This window comes from Grampus griseus (assembly GCF_964374135.1).
Source record: "Grampus griseus genome assembly, chromosome: 2".
Classification (NCBI taxonomy): Eukaryota; Metazoa; Chordata; class Mammalia; order Artiodactyla; family Delphinidae; genus Grampus; species Grampus griseus.
In genome coordinates, this window is record NC_139018.1 from 72,040,753 (window position 1) to 72,061,322 (window position 20,570).

The following is a 20,570-nucleotide window of genomic DNA, read 5'->3' on the forward strand; positions in this document are numbered from 1 at the left end:
TTAATATAGTGTTGTTCAAAATATTCCTTTATTGTCTACCTATTAAATGTCTATAATATCTGTAATGATAGTTTCTCTTTCATTCAGATGTTAGCAATTTATGTCTTCTTCTTCCTGTTAAGTCTGGATAGAGGTTTCTTATTTTTGTTAATTTTTTAAAACAATGAGTTTTTGTTTTTATTGATTCTCTTTCTTTTTAGTTTTATTTATTTGATTTCTGCTCTTATCTATATTCCTTACTTCTTCATCTTACTTTGGATTTAATTTGTTAATCTTTTTCTAGTTCTTTATGGTGAAAATGCAGGCAATTGATTGCAGACCTTTCTACTTTATTAATATAAATGTTTGATGCTATAAAATTTTTTTAAGCACTGAATAAGATGCATACCACAAATTTTGCCATATTATCATTTTTATTCAATTCAACATATATTCTAATTTCTCTTGTGATTTCTTATTTGAACCACAAGTCATTTATAAATTTGTTTTCAAATTTATGTTTGGGAGTTTCCAGAGAACTTTTTGTTATTTATTTCTAATTTAGTTCCAATTTGGTTAAGAACATTCTTTGTAAGATTTGATCATTTTAAAATTATTAAGAGCTGTTTATGAACTTTCAGAACATAGTTTGTCTTAGCTTTATGTGTATTTGAAAAAAATGTTAGGTGGAATGTTTTACAAATATCTACTAGGTCAACTTTCTTGATAATAATATTTGTGCCTTCTATATGCTTACTGACTTTTTTTTTTTTTTTTTTTTACGGTACGCGGGCCTCTCACTGTTGTGGTCTCTCCCATTGTGGAGCACAGGCTCCGGACGCGCAGGCCCAGCGGCCACGGCTCGCGGGCCCAGCCGCTCCGCGACATGTGGGATCTTCCTGGACCGGGGCACGAACCCACGTCCCCTGCATCGGCAGGCGGACTCCCAACAACTGCGCCACCAGGGAAGCCCGCTTACTGACTTTTGATTTAATTCTCCTACATATTATTGAGAATGGAATGTTGAAATGCCAACTATAATTGTGGCCTTCTCTATTGTTCCTTGCTGTTTTTTCAGTTTTTGTTTTTATTTTGAAGCTTATTATTAGATGCATAAATGTTTAGAATTTTTACATCTTATTAAAGAATTGACCCCTTTATCATTATGAAATAATCCTCGTAACCAATCCCTAGTAATATTCATTGCTCTGAATTCTACTTTGTCTGATATTAAAATAGATACTCTAGCTTTATTTTGATTAGTGTTTAGCATGGAAATTTTTACTATCCTTTTATTTTTAACCTATCTATTTCTTTATATTTAAAGTGAATTTCTTGTAGACAGCATGTAGTTGAGTTTTTCCTTTTTATCCAATATGATCATCATTGCCATTAATTGGGGTATTTAGACCATTTATATTTAATAGGATTATTGATATGATTAGGTTTAAATCTATCATTTTGTTTGATTTGTTTGTTGGTTTTTATTTGTTCCACTTGTTCTTTCTCTCTATTTTTGCCTTCTTCTGAATTAATTTGGTAGTTTTCATAGTTCTATTGTATCTTCTTTATTGATTTATTAGCTATCCCTCTTTTTTTCTGCTTGTTTATTTGTTTATTTATGGTGGTTACTTTAGTGTTTATAGTATATGTTTTCACAGAGTCATGAGCACCTTCAAACATTCTTCTTCTTTTCATGTAGTATAAGAATTTTACAGTAGTATCCTTCCATTTCCTCCCTCTTGGCTTTCTTATTATTGTTGTCATACATTTTGTATCTATATGTGTTATAAACTACAAAACATTGTTATTGTTTTTGCTTTAAATAGTCATTTATTTTCCAAAGAGGTTTAAACATAAGAAAAATATGTCTTTCATATTTATCTGTATATTTGCCCTTTCCATTACTCTTCATTCCTTTTTTTAGATCTGGTTTTCATCTAGTATTATTTTCCTTATGCTTGAAAGAGTTATTTTAATATTTTTTATAGTGTAGGTGCTTCTGGTGATGAATTCTTTCAACTTTTGTATCTCTTTAAAAGTCTTCATTTCAGCTTTATTTTTTCCTTGGGTAGATAGTTTCCCCTGTATTTTAAAGGTAATATTCCACTGTTCTCTAGATTGCATTATTTCTGAAGAGAAATTTGCTGGCATCCTTATCTCTGTTCCTCTGTTCTCTGCATTTAGAATTATGCCTGTCACTGTTTTAAGCAGTTTGATTAAGATGCATCTCACTGTAGTTTTATTCATGTTTCTTCTACTTGGGCTTTGTTGAGCTTCTGGGATCTGTGTGTTTATAATTTTTATAAGCTCTGAAAATTGCTCACAATTATTTATTTAAGTATATTTTCCTGATTCTACCTTCCTACTCTCTCCTTCTGAGATTCTAATCACATGTATGTTAGGTTGCTTAATACTGTCTTCTGACTCACTGATGCTCGATGCATTTATTTTCCTTTCTTTGTTTCATTTTAGATAGTTTCTATTTATGTCTTCAAGATCATCATTTGGTTCTTCTGTGGTGTTTAATCTTCTGTCAATCTCATTTAGTGTATTTTCATCTCAAGAAGTGTGATTTGTATATCTCTATATGCATGTATGTATCTATAGTATAGTATACATGTATGTGTGTGCGATATCTCTCTTTGCCCTGTTCATTTTCCTCTACTCTCTTGAACATATGAAGTATATTTCTAAATGTTACTGTCATATACTTCCCTACAGATTAAATTATTCATGTGATTTCTAGGTCTGTCACTATTGATTGGTTTGCTCCTTATTTTGATTAGATGTCAGATATTATGAATTTTGGTTTTTGGAATGATGGGTTTCTTTTATTCTTTTAAATCTGTTGGGGCTTTGTGCTAGGATGCTGTTAAGTTGTTTGGAAACAATTTGATCCTTTCAAGGTTTGCTTTCGGTCTTTGTTAGGCAGATCCAGAGAGCCCTTAGTAATTTAAGACTTAGTAATAAGACTAATTTGGGCTTTTACTGAGACATTACCATTTTGAGGACTCTGTTCAATTCTCTGTATATTGAGAGGTCTTTCCACACTACTGTTTGAAAATCAAACTGTTTCCAGTTCTCTGGGGTCTCTGCGATTTGCTCGACCTGCTCCTTTTTAGTAGTTTTTTCTCCAGCCTTACTAGTTTCCTCCTGTGGATGTGTTGATGAATATTCAGCTGAAGGTACAAGGGAATCCTCTACAGATCTCTAGAGTTTGGTCTCTCTCTCTACATAGCTCTCTTCTCTCTGGTATTCTGCCTTGTGAATTCCAGCTGCTTGGCCTCCTTGAACTCTGAACTCTATCCCTTCTACCCAGTAAGACCAGGTCCCTTTTTCCTACCCCCAATCTGTGACCTAAAACCTGCTTTTATGCAATAAGCTGAAACAATGATAGAATGCACCTCACTTATTTCCCTTCCTTCAGGGATCACATACTGCCTGCCTATTTTCCAATTGCTGAAAACTGTTACATATATTTTGTCTGAATATTTTAGTCATTTAAAGTACAAAGTTTCTTTGGGGAGTGGTCACTGAAAATAAACTATGCCTGCTGACATGTGTGCCTACAGCTTACCCTATATCTGAATTCAGCTTATTTGCAACTTTTGTGAAAAATGTTACCTTTTGGACATAATCCCTTCTGAAGTTATGCCCAAGATTTATGACTGAGAACGTGAGTATGTCTGCATAAAAACAGGGTGAAATAGAAATATGAATAGGAAAATGAGGTGTGAGAAACTACCTCTAACAGCTTCACTTCTAGGGACTTCTACAAGTACCAGGTGCTTTAGTTTGATAGATGAGAAGTTATAATAGCATAATTCCATCCTTTAGCTCTTCAACTTGGCATCCTCTGCTGTCTTCGATTTGAGAATCCGTGACAATATATATAAACACTAGAGGCTTTATCACCAGGATAGGGGTCTCACAATCAATTATGGATTCAGCATTTATATTTATTTCTTATTTTTATTCATGGGTCCTCAAGTAGGTGTTAAATGATACAGAGGGAATGGTAGAAATGTTTTATCTTGGTATGCCAATCATAGCAAGAGAAAGCCAATGTTCAGTACCAAAGAGAATGTCTCTTGTTTTCATATCTATTTTTCTGCAAAATTGCTGGAAAACAGCCTTGCAATTCCTGTATTTTTTTCACAGAATTTTTACCATATGTTCATCCCAAAGAAAAGACTACTGTGCCTCAGAATTGCTTGATTCTGTATGTCAGTTCCAGGAGGACATACGTTTGTACCATTGTGAGTATAGAATAAAAAGTATCACCCTTGTACATTTCCTAGGCTCCCTCATTATGATGTAATCATCCAAAAGTTTATGTTTAACTTTTGCTCTTATCTTGTCAAGGATAGATGGGGTTCCTGCATTCTGAAAACATATAAAATGCATATGTGTACTATCTGTAAAGGGTGGAAAGTTAGAAGTGTTGATAAGGGATCAAATTAAAAAAAAGATGAAAACAGTAATTTGTGTTTAATAGATAGTATTTACAAATATTTAAGAAACAGAAATTGCTGAACTTTGAGAATATTTGTGGCAAACCATGCCCTCTTCAATTTATGTGATATTACCTATATTTAGGAGGTAGTATTTTCCAGTTCATAACAAAATTGGGACATTCTTTCCATATTCCTCTTTGTAGGAGGAAGGAATTCTGGATGACTAGAAGTTGACTCAACTTAAGATTCTCTTGTGATTAGATCAATACAATTCACTTTTATACACTTGAATTCAAAAATTACAGTCTTTGACTGATTGGCTAACTTGTTGATAGTTCAGGAAAAGCTCAGTAACTCTAAATCCAATAATAAAATTTTCCTGTCCCACCAGGACCTACAGTTCAATAATCCTACAACCTTTTTGTTGTCCCTCACCTACCTTGTTTTTTCCCTATCTCTCTTAAGACCTAAGGCAAATGTCTTCACTTTCCAGCATGCACCTTCAACTCCCTTTGGCACCTCTGGCTTCATCACATTCACCTGAAACAACCCCAACCTTTCTTGAACCTAAATCCCAGACATTTCTATTCTTAAATTAATACAAGGTAATGTGTACAAAAATATACATGATTTATTAGTTGATCTAACTTTTTAATTCATGATGACTAACTTCAAATGGAACCTTGGTACTTTCCAGATATATGATTATATTCAATCTACCACTATGATTTTAAAATTTATAAATCACTTCTTATTTCACTGAAAAAATTGAGACAATCAAGGAGAAATTTCCACAATTTCCTACTACCACCTTTATCACATACCCACATCTTTATCTCTATGCTCTTCCTGCTTGCCTCGTATTATGGATGAAGTATCCATGCTTTTGTCTGAGTGCAACTCCTACCCTTGTCCACTAGGTCCCATTCCCTCTTCCTTACTGAAAGACATCACAACAGCAACTCCATACTTGCCTTTTGAGTCATCACTTTTTCTCCCTTTACCAGATCACTTTCCATCAGCATTCAAAAGTGCTGAAATTTATCTCTAATTTAAAAATATCTCCTAATCTTAAGTCCCCTTCAAGCTAATGCTTCAGTTTTATCCTATATAGCAAGACTCCTCAAAAGAAGTATCTACATGGGTTGTCTCCCATTATTCTTCCTTTATCTTCTGTTGAATCCATACCAATAAGTCTTCCTCTCCACCTGATATGCTCTGGTCATATTTACCAGTTAACCCCCATGTTGCTAAATCCAATGGTTAACTCTTGGACCCCATCTAATATCACCTCTCAGTAGCATTTGACAGAGTTGATCATTCCTTTTTCTTTGAAAGACTTTTGTAACATGGCTTTAAAATGCCACTGTCTTCTTTGGAACTTCTTACCTCACCAACATATTCTTCAGTCTCCCACGAAACTTTTCAGGGCTCTGGAGCCCAGTCCTCAGGGCTTTTTGTGATCTATCTATACTCATCTGTAAGACAGACACTTCCAAAATTGTATTTCCACACTGGACTTGTGCTTTAACTCCAGGTTCATATATCCGGCTGTTCTTTAAATACCACCACTTGGATGTCTAATAAGCTTCTCAGATTTTATGGGCCCAAAACTAAACTTCTGATCTTCATCTCCAATCTACAGTCTTCCGCATCTTAGTAAATGGTAAATCCATCCCTTGGCTCAGGTAAAAAATTTGGGAGTTATATTCGATTTCACTCTTTGCTACATACCTTATATCCATTCCCTCAGCAAATCTTGTTGGCCTTACCTTCAGAATATGTCCATATTCCAACAGGTTGCCACCACAACAGTGGGGCACTACTGAGGGTATATGGCATCATCAGTGCTCTCTTCAATGTCTGTAATAGTCTTAATTACTTATGTCACCAGTTCTACTCTGGCCCTCCCACTCTATGCTCTGTACAGCTGCTAAAGTGATTCTTTTAAAACTTAGGTCAGATCATGTTCCCTCCTCTGCTCAAAACCCACTAATGACCTGCCCTTTCACTCAGAATAAAAGCCAATGTCCTTACAATCACCTCAGATTGCTTCATGGCTTTTTTCATACACCTTTCAGCTTCTTTCAAATGTCAGCTCCACAGTGAGGCTTTTGCTGACCACTCAATTTAAAATTGTAGAACATCCCCCAAGCCCTAGAACTTCCCATTTCCCTTCAATCTTTATTTATTTATTTTTCTGAAGAACTTACCAACCACACCATTGCATACCATATATTTTATCTAATTAGTTTTTATTGTCTGACTTTCCCAATAAAAAATGAACTCACTGAGAACAGGGCTTTTTCCTCATTCTGTTTTGTTCCATGTTGTAATCTTAGCATCTAGAACAGTACTTGGTACTTAACGTTTGTTGAAAGAATGAAAGAAATAGGGTTTTTATAGAATCTGAACAATATATTGAATTTTCAAAAATACCTTTATAGGGACTTCCCTGGTGGTACAGTGGATAGGACTCCACGCTCCCAATGCAGGGAGCCCGGGTCCGATCCCTGGTCAGGGAACTGGATCCCACATGCATGCCACAATTAAGAGTTTGCATGCCACAACTAAGGAGCCCATGTGCCACAACTAAGGAGCCCACCTGCCGCAACTAAGGCCCGGCACAACCAAATAAATAGATAAATATTTTTTTTAATTACCTTTATAATTAAAATATTATAAGCTACATGAATATCATACTTTTTATCATACTCCTAGGTATCCATTTATTGTTAACCAAATTAAAGTATCAGGGTCTACTTCAGTAGTGATGTTGATAAAGGCATATGAGTTTATGTGCATGTGCATGCATGTGTGTTCTTCATTCACCACTCCTGCCCATAATGCATCATTACTTTGTTTCAAGGTTCCTAATGGCTCCAAATTTACACACACACACACACACTTTCCAGACTTAGGCATACCTACCTGTCTAATACAGTTCACAACACTTCTCACTAAGGACCTACCATTTCTGCAACTCTTTTGTCTCTGAGAGCACTGTGTTCTCTTTACACCCAAGCCATCACCTATGAATTTCCCTCCCCTTGAATACCCTGACGTTTCCCCTCTATCTTAGGAAATGCTTACAGTTCTCTTTAACAAATGTAGCCAGTACTGACTTGCCTCTTCTCCCTATACTTAGAGACATGATTGTTTATATCATTCATGTAACATTTATCCTAACCTGCCTTATAATTGAAATATGTGTGTCATATGGCTCCATTGTCCTTCCAGAACAACAACCTGTGAAAAGCTAATCTGACTGAATTTAACTACCTATCTTCTTTGAGTTTATACCCCTATTGCTGAGCACTAATGGGGATAAACTCAGCAGATTGATGCTACTCTAAATTCATGATATCCAAATTCAGCTGGGCTGCCACTGATTTCCTAATTAGTCCTCACCCCTATTTCTTTGCAACAGCTATTTCCAACCTTCTCCATTCTCCTTAAACCTCTGTTCCTGCCAGTTTGCTTCTCACCCCTCAGCATATGTCCTAGCCTCCTACTTCAAGGAGAAAATAGAAGCCTACTAACAAGTTTCTCAAATTTATGCAACCAAAGCAGCTTATTTGCACCCACACTTACCCTCTCCTCGACTCTGTCCTTTCAGTGTATGAATTAACTGTCTAATGCTAATTTCTCCACCTGTGCTCTTGATCGCCTTCTTTCTCACCTTTCAGCATTCTCACTCTACAAATCAGGGAGGATTCTTTCTCCGTATCTTCAACTCTACCATCATTTTTGGCTTCCTTTTCCATCAGTACCAGACATGCTCGCCTAAGTTTAAAAAACCTCTTCTTGATATCACATTATTCTCTAGCCACCACCTACTTTATCGTCCTTCTTTCATAGATACAGACTTTGCAAGTGTTGACCATTTATGTGGTTATTCTTTTCTTCCCACTCATTCCTGCATCTACTGTATTCTAGCTTTTGTCCCTACCAATACACTGAGTCTGTAACTCTAAATCTAGGATGAAGTCTTAATTTGTAGCATCATTAATAAAATGCAGAAGGCTGCCTTTTGATTCCCACCTCTAGTCACACCTTCCTCAGTGTTCCCATGCCCAACCTTTCCCCCTCCCCCGACACTATGCACCACATCTTAAGTCTTAGAACATATAGGGATCTCTTTCCTTCTCTAACCTTTGAGATTTCACATCTTGTGACTTTGATTGGTTAGCATTCGTATATTCTCCAAGTCACATTTGAGACCTTATTTTATTCAGAAAATGTTTCTGACCTTCGTCTTCCCCAAGTCTGAGGCTGAGGTGGTCTGTGTATGTTGTCACATAGCAAGTTGTACTTCCCTTCACATTGTAATTGCTCATTTAATTGTCTTTATCCACCACTAGATTGCAAATTTCATTATGGCATGAGCCACATCTCCTCTTTTGTCAATATATCCTTGGTTGCCTACTATAGAGCTTTAGTTTACATACTGTGGCATCAGTCATTGTGATATTTGAGATATACATACTAATTTCAACAATAAACCTGCCATGTTTTCCCACTTGCAAACACATTAGGGTTTGCAACAGATACAAACACAGGGTTATATTGTCACTGTAAATCATCACATTGCTTATCATTTTTTGGAATTCTAGAGAATCATTTCCATACCTATCTTTAACTGCAAATATATTTTTCCAATGATATAGCCAAATTTCAATATAATATGCATGTAATATTAATATGTGTTAGTACAATATAGATACTGGCTATAGTAATTAATATTAGAGTTCCCAGGACTTAGTTCTTGATCCTTATCCCTTTCTTATCCATCATTCTTTTGATAATTTTAATGAATCAGGTTGTTTAAATATTCTGTCAGTTACCTACTGCTCTGTAACCAATCACTCCCAAAGTTGGTGCTGTAAAAAACAACAATTTATTATCTTTCATGGTTCTGTGGGTTGACTGAATGGTTATTCTCCTGGTGACACTTGGCTCACTCATGTAGCTGTGTTCAGCTGGAAAGTAGGCTGAAAGGTCCATGATTTACCTTGTATGTAGGTTTGGCAGTTGGTTCTGGGGTGTTCAGCTGGGGTGCCTTGGTTCTCCTCCTTATTGCCTCATATCGTCCCACAGGTCAGATGGGCTTCCTTACATGGCAGTTTCAGGGCAGTGTTCTAAGAGAATGAAAGGGAAAGCTCAAAGACCCATATAGACTTAACCTCTGAAGTCATATTATCCCTTCTGCCACAATCTGTCGGTCAAAGCAAGTCACAAAATCTATGCACAAATAAAAGATGGGAAAATAGATTTCACTTCTTGATGGAAGGAGAACAAAGTCATATTACAAAGGTACAGGCAAACTGGGACAGGATGAATCTGTGTCTATTCACAGGGAAACATAATAATTTATATGCTAATGACTCTCAAAATTTTATCTTCTGCCCACACATCTTTATCAGGATTAGACATATATCTGACTGTCAACCTAACATCTACGTGGATGTCTAAAATGAACATGTCCAAAATTGAACCCCTCATCTTTTCTACTCTGGAAAACTGCTTTACCCACCTCCTTCACCATCCCAATTAATGGCAAATCCATCCCTCTAGCTGCTCTGGCAAAATCCTTCATGTTGCCTTTGTCTAGAGTGGCTTTAAAAATCTATCATCCAAACCGGAATACATTTGGGAGAGAAAACAAAATTGAAAAATAATTGAAATTATGTAATTTTTGAAGTAGGTCTTTTTCAACAATTTGATCTTATTATGGATCTAGAAAACATTCAAAACTACTTTCAAAAATAGTATTTTTCCAAAATAAAATTTACATACATTCTTATATTTTAAAAAATACAAAATAGTAATTTTTGAATTGCTGATACATTCAATGGATTCTTCTCTGTACACTATAATATTTTTAAATGAGAAAAATACTATTAGTGCTGAGGTATCTAGGAAGCTCAGAGAAAATTCTGCTAAAAGGAGGACACCTCAATTCTAATTTTTTTAATTAAAGTACATACATAGTTCATTTCAAATATGCCACAAGTTCTTCCTTTTTGCCTCCATCAAGAGAACCTTTCTTTAATAAGTATTTTTACTTTAAAAATTTTGTCAAATAATTTTCTCTACATATGATTCCTGTGACTGTTTCATCAAATTTAGATGCTGCAAAACCATCGGACTTTGCAACTTTATTCCATTGGTCAGAATATACGTATATCCAATTAAAAATAGGAGATCTATGAAAAGGACTTTTCCACACTTGGGATATTGCAAAGTGCAGTTGTTAAATTTCAGAATGAAATCATGTACATCATTTGACCTGTTATCACTTATATTTTTCTGTTATCTCTGTTTTTATAGAAATAAATTTGGAAGTCTTTCTGTTTTCAGGCTTTAGTTTTAATAATTAGCTATAATTTATTACAGTCTTTAGTAGCTTGAGTTTTGTTTTGTTTTAGGTTTTCTCATTGCTGAATACTTCAAGTAAAGATTTCCAACTGATTTGAATGAAAGTCAATCAACATTTAGAAAACTCACTCTGAAAAATTTCATTGCCATGTAGAGCACAATAGTAACTCAACACTGTCTTGCTAAAGTTTATTTGTTGTTTTTTTTTTTTTAATGAAACATCAGCTTTGTAGCTTTATTTTCCTGTGTGTGTGTATATATGTTGTGTGGTTGTGTGTGTGTGTGTGTGTGTGTGTGTGCGTATATACTATTTGTAAATTTTGACAACTTCCATTTTCATTTGTAATATATCACCACAAATTTGGACTTAATTCTGAGTTATTTATGTTCCACAATCAATTCCAATATATTTCTACTACACAAAGATCTTAATTAGTAAGAACATTGTTCTTTTTATTATAATTATGATACTGTATTCCCCAAAATTTGCATTCAAATTTTCACTACAAAACAAGCAATTTTACCTTTATTGTTGCACCTAACCAAATGTCATTTGAAATAATATTTGAAATTTCACCGACAAAGGAGTGAAATTTTAAAAGCTTTAATTTGAACTAGATGAATAAAGTAATCAAACCATTAGAAAATTAACTGATTTTCTATTTGAAGAATCTGATGGAACTCACATAGCACCAGAATCACTTAATTATTCACAAAGCTCTTCAACTATTGGATCACAAGAAAACTTGAAATGGAAGATGAGCAAAAGTAATTTAAAATAATGAGCATTGATCCAAATGAAAAGTCCTTCTTCATTTAGTAATCTATTAACCTACATTTGGCAGGTGCAACTATAAAATAATTTGGGGGGACCGTCTTCTTAAAAAAAACCTCACTGATGCTTCATCATTAGGTTTTTGTGTTTTGCTTTTCATGTGACCTATGGTATCATTAATACCACAATGGAAGATGGTAAATATCAAGGAGAGTTCGTAAAGTTTGCATATTTATCAACAACTTTCTTGAGAAATGAAAACTCAGTACTTTTTGTTATCATTAAACATGAATTTACTGTTTTTTATAGTTTAGCCAAACCAAAAAACTTTGTTGAAAACTATTATGAAATTGTTATAAGATAATAAACTGTTTTAGATTTATGCCATACACTACATGACATATAATAATATGTGATAAAACCACAGTAGCAAGAATGCTCAGAATCTTTTCTAGATAGGACTAGTCCATTTCTGATTTCCCTTTATATTTCACAAGCCATTGTGACCATCAACACTGATGACTGATGATCTGGTGGGATTGTGTATCTCACAGGCCCAGCAGGCACAACTGGTGAGTACACCGAATGGTCAGCAGGAATGACAGTGCTGAATGGTCTATCCACTAGAAAGCCTGAGAGTTTGTAAGGGAGCACACTTCATTTTGTCAAAGGAGTCTTCTCTTCTCTTCACCCAACACCCAGTCCATTACTACATCCTGTTTTTTCTACCTTCAAAATTTATTGAGAATCAAAATTTATTGAGAACCTTAACATATCTACAGCTTCGTTGGCTACCTCTCTGCTTCAAGTAACCATCATATCTAACCTGGATTCCTCAAATAGCCTCTTAACTGGTCTCCATGCTCTACCTTTGTCCCGCAGCAGTGTATGTTCAATACAGCAGCCAACTGATATTTTTAAAATTTAAGTTAGCACCCTTCCTTCCTCTATTAGAAACCCTGCAATGGCTCCCTAGTTAGCTCAGAGTAATAGCCAAAATCCTTATTCAATCTCCTAAACCACACTCCATCTGGCCCCATTACGCCTCTGAACTCATCTCCTGATACTCCCTGCCTTTTTTACTTGCTCCAGCCATGGAGGCCCCCAAATATTCTTAGCATCTTCTCACCTGAGGGTCTTTCCTCTAGCTGGTGCTCCTCCAGATATCCTCTTGGCAAAATTCAGTCACTTTATTCCAGAATGCAAATTCAAATCTCATCTCCTCGGTAGAGTTTACCTGACTATCCTATTTAACACTGCTATCCGAACACACCCCTATCTTACTATTGACCCTCTGCACTCTGTTCTACATTTTCCCTTTTTCCCACAGTACTTATCAGGGTCTGTATGCTATATTAATTACAGTACTGGTCAACTTAGCGTATCATACTTCTATCATACTATGGTAACAAAAGACCGCAATGACTTACAATTCCAACTTTTATTTGCATGGATTGATAGAGGCCGTGCTTCAGTGTCTTCTTCATTCTGAATATTCCATGCTGAATTGCCTTTCTCCTGGTAGAGAGAAAAGAGAGACAGCAGAAGCTTCTGGCATTTCATTAGCTAAAACAAGTAATATGGCCAAACCTGAGGTCAACAATGTAGGAAGTAAAATCCTCCACAGAAAGGGGCTTAATACTAGTTAATGTTTATGATTTATTGCATGTTCCTCCCCCTAGTAACTCAAGGGCAGGGCTCTTTTTTTTTTTTTTTGATCTAAACTTTTTTTTTTTTATTATTGGAGTATAATTGCTTTACAATGGTGTGTTAGTTTCTGCTTTATAACAAAGTGAATCAGTTATACATATACATATGTCCCCATATCTCTTCCCTCTTGCATCTCCCTCCTTCCCACCCTCCCTATCCCACCCCTCCAGGTGGTCACAAAGCACCGAGCTGATCTCCCTGTGCTATGCGGCTGCTTCCCACTAGCTAGCTACCTTACGTTTGGTAGTGTATATATGTCCATAAGGGCAGGGCTCTTTGTCTGTCGTGTTTGTTTGTTTTTTCCCTGATGAATATTAACTACCTAGTACAGAGTTTGGCACATAGTAGCTAGTTAGTAAAATTTTATTGAATGAATGAATGAATGAATGAGAGAAAATACAGTTTTTTTATATGGTTTTGCATTTCATAATCATCCAAAATCTTTTAGAGTTGCCATGGCTAAGGTGAATGCTATGTCTGTTATTAAAAAAACAAGATTATAGGCTTATCTGGTAATTTATTGTTGATATTTAACTTCTAGTGAGGATATAAGAGTATGGTGGAGGATAATGAATGACTTTCCAGTGGTCAGGAGATGAGGGTTCATAGCTGGTTCTGTAGCTTTGTCACTGGCTACTTGCCCTTGAGAATGTTTCCTTTGTTACCAGAATCCATATAGCAATGGGCCTCACCCAAAGGAATGTGTCATGATTGGTCTAGGCCAATAATGGCACTACTTTTCTTCTCTTAGCCCTTACAGAGTTTGTTCTGGGATGATTTCCTAAAGAGGAAGTTTTCTGAGGGAATTAATTTCCTCCCTAATCAAAGAGGGTGTTATAGTGAGAATGTCTTTTTTAGCCCTTCTCTCCTTATCTTCCATCTTGGATGCTACTGGGTGAAGATGATATGCCTGGAGTTATGGTAGCCATTATGTGACCATGAGGTGACAAACATGAGGATAAGAAAAAACACATGGAGAATGAAAAATTAGAGCAGTGGAAAAAGCCAGGGTCCTTTATCACATTGTTGAACTGCCAAAACAACCTTGAAATTGCCAGCCTACAAAATTCTTAGTAAGTAAACAATGCATGCACTTAAGCAGTGGTTCAAAACACTGTAATTTGGGTATCTTGTTCTGGCAGCTAAATGCATCCTAACTGAGACAGATCAGACAGATTTGTTAATATATAAACAAATATTATAATATCTTATAATAGCTCATAAAACAATAATATGTTTCAAAAACATCTGAAATAAGTAAAGAATACAAATTAAAAGAATAATTTTGGCGTATTGCCAGTATATTTGGTATGGTCAAAATGCTAGAATGGGGAAAAACTTTAGAAAATAATTAACTTGATTTTTACTTACATTGACTCAAAGAAGTAGTTTGAATATTTTTTTATCTGTCAACCAGCTGTTTTAAAATCACATAGATTCAGTCATAAATTGAAACATTCTACCCATGGTTGATCACCACTTTCATGTGAAAATACAAAAATATGTAGTAATTATTTTACTATTTACTTAGCATACAAGCTTGACTTTGAAAGGGTCTAGTACTAATTTGGAGCTAAATATGGTTTTATAATTTTAGAGGCAATGGGACATACCTTTGGAAGCATCTGGCAATCAATATGAGACTTTAGGTAGTAATGCATCACCTCTGAAAAATGGAGGTTTTGCTCCATATTTAGGAAGACACTGTGGGTTTCAGAAGGAAACATAAGCTATATTTGCCCCTATGGAAAGAGGTCAGTGACATGAGCAAGGGAATGAAAAATGGCATTCCTATTGAATTGAAAGGTATATTAGTTATTAATCCATTTAACAGTAAATAATAGATAATTCTATTACCATGGCTTAAACAGGTTTTTTTTTTTTCTCATGAAGCAGGAGGTTAAAGGTGGGAAATTCAGGACTGCCATGACGGTTCAGTGATGCCATTAGGAGCTAAAGCTGTTTCCATCCTCAGCTCCTCTATCCTTATTATGCATTTATTAGCCCTTATATTACCTATCTCAGGGTTGAAGAATGGAATTTTCACTTTATATTGGCATTCCTGGCCAGCAGAAGGGGGAGAGCTAAGCCTCATGAGGTTTTGCCTTTTGATTTGAGGAGGAAAATCTGATGATATCTCATTGGCCAGAACTGTGTCACAAGCCTGCCTCTGGCAGCAAGGTAGAGTGGGAAGCTATTTTAACTTTCTAGCCTTTATAGTAGAATAATGCAAGGGTGAATAGAATCATAAGTGGGTTCTGGACTCAATAAAGAGTGTAATTATGTGGAAAACATTTTTTGGGGGGGCTGCCTCCTGTCTGGAGCTGAGAAAGCACTTATGAGTCTTCATAAATATAGAAGGAAGAGGCATCTCTACCATTCCAGTCCCATTCTCCTGCAATCCATTCCCTTCTTCCATGTCTATGATATAAGCATTACTCATCTTCAGGATCAACTACATAATTTTTGGTGTCCTGGGCAGAATGAAAATGTGGCGCCCTGACCAATGGTTGAAAAGTCAGTCTCCCATTCTGATGTGACCATCATGCCAACCCATGGCAATGGGTGAACCCCCCCAAGGGATTGCAGCCTCTGTGCCAGGACACACTTCATACCTGGATCTGGAGTGGATGAGAAACCTCTACTGAGCTGCCACTGAATGTAGCTGTCTCAACTCTTCCAGTTCTGTTTAGTCTCCAGTTGTGCTCTGTATGTGATCATAATTCCCTAGCCTGATGGTAAGCCTCTTGGGTGGTTGTACCTGTGCTTTACACTATTCTTAGTTTCACTCCAGTGCTGAGCCCTTGGTAGATCCTCAGCACATCATTAATTGTCCTTGTTCTTTGTCCTTAACTATAGCAGGTAGTCTCATAATGGTAGTCACAATCCTGCTATCCAGTGGCCAGCAGTGAAGTCCTGCCCTATACTGCAGAGGTAAATGTTTGCACAGATAATTTTCCGAAGGTTCTTACCATGCTCCAGGTCAATGTTCTTCCTGGGGACTCCATGGCCAAGGCTTCACGGAGGACCTAAGACCACATGCAGCATCCCTGATTCAAGAAGGCCTATAGAGACAGAACTTACTTTTGCCCTCCTGGATTTAGATTTAGTTTCTTCTTTAATTCCTATTATAAGCTGGGGCCTGACATTGTCTATTCTTTGTGCAGTGTCACATTCAGAGAAATAGCTCAGCCATCAAAAAGTAATTAAAAGCAATCCCACCTTTTACTGATATTTCTTCAAGAAGGTCCAAGAGATTTAATGCATAATTCATATCAAATCCTCATACTCTGTCGCTGCCCCCACAATCTCGGTGTCCACATTTTATAATCCACATCCTACAAAAACTCTTATAGAGCACATTTTATTTGGCTCTTGGAATCTCCACGGTCTCCCTCACTCTATCAGATCTTCTCTTTTATTATTATTTTTTGGTAGAAGTGTAGTTTCTCCTGATCTCTCCACCCCAATATTTCCCCTACCCCACAAGATGCATAGAAAGGCCCAGAGGCTTCTCTGACAGGCTCAAAATTTCCCTTCAGTGTTTGGAAACAGAGAGACCGAAGAGGCAATGAGAGACTTCACTTTGTGGGGAGAGGGAAACATTTATAATTAAATATCTTTTAAAATTCCCATTTCTCTGAGAATCACTACCCGCGCCTGCCTGGACTCCCTTCCCCCCAGGCAAGGAAAAGATCTGTCTCACTGAGTACACACAGAACTGTGCTTGGGGGCAGAGAGCCAAGATTGGTTTCTGTTTATCATGGAAAAGAGCTCAAGGTACTTAGTTTTAAGCTGCACTGAATCTAGTATCATTCATCTCTTTATGTTCTTTTAAAAAAGCCTTTAAAGATTCAGTGCAGAACAACCACCACAGCAAAAAAGCAAATTGTCCTTTGATTCCATAATGGCTTTTATTCCCCAGAACTGCGGTGTGCAAATAAAGGAAAGCAAATTATGTTCTGAATTAAACTTTCCTTGCTTCAGCTGGGCTGAGTCACCTTTGACGTTCCATTTTTTGAACAGAGCCAGCCATACGTCTAGAGCTATTTTAAAAGATATCACGTATAAACCTGCAAACTTTAGGATGTTCTACTTCAGTAAAGTCACCTAAAGGAAGGTAACCGAGCTGAATTTACCCATATATCTCCGTAGGCTTCAGTTTCCTCTCAAATCTTTTGGTATCTATAGAGCATCCAGAATATTAAAGTACAGTCATTACAGATGCAGGCCTCTCTGGTCCTCCTGGATGCACCACAGATGGTAAGATGCAATCAGAGGGAGAAGATAAATGAGTTAAACTTCTCCTTGCATATATCCCATGGTAGGGAGATAAGCAAATGGTAAGCAGTTTTTCAGTAAACAACTTCAGAATGTTTTTTAGGTTTTCAAATAGTCAAGAATGTAAACGAGAGCCTACAGTCCTAATAACTTGAATACGTCCATGGTAGATTCAGACAGAATGTTATCTGTGGAGGGTGAGAGGAGAGTGAAATCAAATGTATATAATCAACATCAGGCAGAAGCTCTAAACGTTAGTGTTTTATATCTCTGTGCTTTTTCTATAGAATTTGATTTTTCAGCCAGAACTGGACGTGAAGGCATCCTTAGAGCCTGTACAATCAGCAGCAACTCCCAAATTTCTCTACAGGAGGGGCTTGGGCCATCAGTCTGGCGAAAGGACAAATGCAGCTAGCAGAAGTCTGGAGACGATGTTCATTTACAAGTACTCTGGTTTAATTTAGATGTAAGTATGTACATATTAATGTAAGTGTTCAGGGTATCTAGAGGAGAGCTGATGGGAATTATTTGAGGAGGGGGGAGCTGACTAGCACCCTTCCAAGCCACACCTGCCTTGATGCTGTATCTATGTACAATCCAATCTTCCAAACAGTGAGGTTAGCATTCTAAAATATTTCTGAGAAAGAAACTCTCACTTGGCAATGGTTAGAAACAAACTTTCAGAGGAAGCCAGGGACTCAATTAGACACCTCTGATTTTTTTAGAGGTTTAGAGGAGACAGTTTGATGTATGGCCTCGGGCATGGATTTTAGAGTCAGAGACTTGTTTTCAAATCCCAGTTCCACTGTTTATTTGTTGTTTGACCTTGGGCAAGCCACTTTACCCCTCTGACTTTCACATTCTTTATTTGTAAGTAACCTACTGCCTAGGGTTTTGTGCATCAAGATGGATCGCGATGGTACGTACAGACTTCCTAAGACATTGCTTGGCACCTTCTAGATGCTTAGAAATGGTAGCTAATATTACTAATGTCATCATCAATGTTATCATCGTATTGAAACAATATCTGCTCCCATGTGTTGCCCCTCAACGTATTATCCTCATTCATTGACTCAACAAAAAATAATTGAGTCTGCCTTGACTCAGGCCTTGTTCAGGACTTCAGGTCATGAAGACACCAAGAAGTTGAAGATTTGCACATGAATTTCTAACAATAATCTGGTAATTATGTACAAAGTACTAGGGGTGTGCTGAGGAGAAGGCCCTGAATCCTGACTGTGGGGAATGGGGTAAGCTTCGTAGAAGAAGTGACATATTTTTGCAGGTTCTAAAGGATGAATAGAAGTTCATTAGCTGGGGGTTGGGATATGGGGGTGGAGAATTCCAGATGGAGAGAAAGAACAGTGTGTGTAGAGGAAAACAGGTTTAGAAGTACAAAGTCCTTTCACATGAGTAGTCCTAAGAAACCAGAACGTAGGTTGAAGGAAAGGGAGATGCTTGTGAGGTTGGGATAGGAAAGGAATGGCAGGATATGAATGTGAATTATAGTCGGAAACCTTGTAAGGCTGACAAGTTCACGCTTACGCTGTGTGCACCGCAGTGCCACAGGGAGGTTTTGAAGCCAGGACATGTCACAGAAAGATTTGTGTTTTGGAAAGATAATTCTGGTATGTTGTGAAGGGTTTATGTGGGAGAAATATGAGATGAGATGCAGGGACACTAATTAGAAAATTTTTGCAATAAGGAGGCATTTTAGGTCAGAGGCAGTGGAAATAGATGAAGGTGTATTTCAGAGACAGAAAGGCAGGACCCTAAAGTGAAAATATTTATGCCTTACTACAGAGTCTCTTTTAACTCTTCTAAGACAACTGTTGTCTGTTGTGAGTTTTCTAGATCTTCCGTTTGTCAAAGCAAACATTTCCCAGCCCTTTAATTGTTTCAGTTTAGAGCTGCTTTGTCTTCCCTAGCATCCTTTTTTGTGAGTGATCTAAATCTGTCATTTTCCTCCTTTGAAATGAGAGCCTAAATTGAAACCCATACTTCAAATGTAGACTCATCATCCCTTGCAAACCAGACAATGTACATCTAGTAAATTATTATAAAATGGCATTGTCTTTTTTTTTTAGTCTTAATCTTTTGAATTCGTGGTCAATACCCCCAGATCTTTTTTGCCTTAATAGTTGTTATGCCACCTTTTAGCATTTGATTTGCAAGGTTTCCATTTGGCCACATAATCTGATCATTTGACAGGCTGAATTGTCTGGGAAAACCCCTGGACAGTTACCTTTTAAAAGAGCCTATGTTGCTATATAAGTGAGAATGATTTATGAATAACCATATCTGTTAAGCTGTTTGGTAAGCTGTTGGTGTGGAATTCTATAGAGTAAGCCGTGGTTCAAAGTATTTATCTTAAATCTGGAGTCCAAGACACCTAACTGAAATACCCCATCCCCCAGCAGAGGAATATGGGGGGGAAATGAGCAGTCTGTCTTAAAAAAGTACATTTAGACTTCATTTGATTTATAGATCATCAACAAGTTCACCCATCATTTCCCATAAACCTAAATCATCTGTATAAATACAATAAGGTATAATGATAGTTCATGTGAAAAAAAGTGAAGATTTTTGTTGATAAACATCACGTGGCCTTCAGCATATCATCTTCTTGGATGTGCCTTAGTTTACTCATCTGTAAAGTAGGGAAGACAACAATAAAAATAATAATAATTCATGGGGGTCAGTATAAGGTTTAATCATATTTATGAGATAATTAGAATTCTTCCAGTCTTATAAAAAGCTATATAGTAAGCACAGTATAAAAGTTTGTTGACTAAGAAAGTGTCATTCTCTCCCATCACTACCGCAGACATGCAGCCAACCTTCCCCCACTCCTTTCATATTCTATGTTCCTTAGCTTACACTCATTGGAATGAAAATATTTGATCATTCATCAAGAAACATCTATTAAGCACCTACTATATTCCAGACACTGTATTTACCTTGTGCTTACACAAGATTAAGAA